Here is a 2,387-nt window from a genome sequence, read left to right as displayed (position 1 = left end):
GAACGCAGACTACAGGTCAATGGCATCCATGTTGCTTACCACGGGGAAGGCAGAGTAACTTCATAAAAGGAATATTACGTGCAATGAGATGTTGTTCCAATGAGTTGAGACGTTTCAGTTGATTTGGAATGTCCACCAAATGCATGTTGTTGGCAACACTCTCTTCTGGTAGTTTTCCACAAAGGATTTTTCGATGACATGTTAGACAAATCCATAATTTGCACCCTGAGGAATAAGCAGAAGACAGGTCACACTTTTCATCATAAACATGCACATATCTGGTTGTGATGCATCTTCTACCCAAAGCAGCAATTTTTTCTCCTTTGTCTTCATAGCATTCTGTTTTGCATTCAATAACCTGCTTTCTGAAAAGTAAACGGTGACAGACACAGCACACAAACTCTGGACCACTACTAACTTCTTGTCGAAAAAAATCAATAACAACATCAATGTCTTTCTGTTCCTTTTTTCTTGCATATATTTCACAACCTTTTTGTATTGTACTCGCACGAAAGTTCACATCTTTATGGTATTTCATCACAGAATACTCACGCACTCTTGCTTGAAAGACCACATTACTCTTGTACTTCACCTGGGAATAGTTACAAACCAGTTTCTGAAACTGAACATTGCTCGCGTAATAATCTTTTGAACACTTACAACTTTTCTTCCTGAAATCAGGGTCATTACAATATTTTGATTTCTTGTACTTCAGTTGTTTTTGTCTGTACTCACTGTCGTTGCAATATCTCTTCCTATGCCTTTTGATAGGAGAACATTGTGCAGCATCGCTTACCTTTCTTTTACGCAGACATGGCTTGCTGACCTCATTTGACACTGCATTTCCACATGCTCCTGCACAAACACCATCCCGATCTCTATGCTTAACACATGTCACAACTTCATAATGATTACCATTACAGTGTTTCAAATAAATAGTATTCAGTGTAAATACCTCTCCAGTAGGTTTGTGTGCATTCCATCGGCCATCATTAAAAGTCATTATAGTGGTTTTGAAAAGATCGGCCGAAACGAATATGTCAATTTCTGTTACCCATGTGCCAGAATAAAACATTCTAGATCGTGTCAAATAATCCTCTACTGAAGAATACTCACTTCTGACGTACCTCTCAAACAGCAAAGTATTCATTTTCAGATGTTTGACAACCGCACGGCGAATCTTCAAGTGCTTGTCCTCGCTTCCACATATCACATGTGCCAACGATCTGAAAAAGCAGTTACCATCTGGTTTAATGGTCTTTGTCTGACACGGACCTGCAATGGGACCAAAGTTTATGACATTATGGTCACTGTTATCATTCGTCAAAAGTATGAGCTCACATAAAGCTTGCTGATCATTACGAGTTAAAGGAGAAAAAAATACATCTGGAACAGTGATGATTGTGATGATTATGTCATCTGTTACAACAGTTTCAGCATGTGATTTTGTAACCTGTTTATCTTTCTGCTTTCGCGTTGGAAGGTTAGTTGCAACTTCATCCACAGGTACTCGATATTCAGATGTCCTTACCTCAGTCTTCACAGATTCACATACCTTAGGTGTGCGTTTTAAGACTTCACTGTAAAGGGCTTTACCAGAAGAGCATGGAAAACTGCTGCCGCCTGATGGTTCCAACAGATCACAAACTTCTGCATGAACCAAAACTCCAGTTATCTCAAATGGTGGCTCAGGTTCCCCAAATAACTGTGCCATGTCATTAATATAGTTGTACAAAGACTCTATGGTACTATGATACACAATGCAACTTGTCTCTGTTTTGATAGCATGAGAGTCAACAACTGCATACCACAACCCCTGCTTAATAACTGCACATGTGTTGGCACAAATAGTTAACAGGAAAGCATCAGCACTCAGTAGAGCTTGCTGAAGGGCTACATCAAGTGGCATGGCCACACCGCTTATGGCTTCATCGTACTCATTGACATTAACAAAACCAGTCAGAGACTGAGTGTACTCGATGGAAAATGCAGTATTACCCAGCACATGTCTCCTTGGTAATTCATGGACCGCAATGTAATTCCTACCCTTGACTTCCCGGTCTTTTGTTACCCTGATTTCTTAAAGACTGGTAAAGGTGTGTTCCTGCAACCAAGACACCATCGAGATCTTGTGTCGTCCATGTCAGCACGTTCTTCATCTTGCTTTTCAACACCGCTGTCAGACTGATGGCTCCACACTGTCTGTTGCGTGAATCTCCAAAGCGGGCATCAGCTTGATGAAAAGAACCTGTCAGCACTGATTTCTGTGGAAATTCAAGACTCACATTTAAAGTGTTCAAAACATTCTCCATTGACTTTGTTGGGATCACAAACCTTTCTGCAGATTCTCTGGAACTTTTGAGAGATTGTTCAGACCTGTTGAAATA

The 2,387-nt window shown here is 40.3% G+C and overlaps 1 long non-coding RNA gene across 1 annotated transcript in view; it reads right to left on the bottom strand.

The window, feature by feature from the left end:
• The window catches only part of LOC107706005 (uncharacterized), an 11,498-nt gene that overhangs the window by 2,735 nt on the left and 6,376 nt on the right, over positions 1–2,387 (bottom strand). The window lies entirely within an intron of this gene.

The sequence above is a fragment of the Sinocyclocheilus rhinocerous genome, unplaced genomic scaffold (assembly GCF_001515625.1).
Source record: "Sinocyclocheilus rhinocerous isolate Xijiao unplaced genomic scaffold, SAMN03320098_v1.1 scaffold325, whole genome shotgun sequence".
Lineage (NCBI taxonomy): Eukaryota > Metazoa > Chordata > Actinopteri > Cypriniformes > Cyprinidae > Sinocyclocheilus > Sinocyclocheilus rhinocerous.
This window is presented reverse-complemented; position numbering and strand designations above follow the sequence as displayed.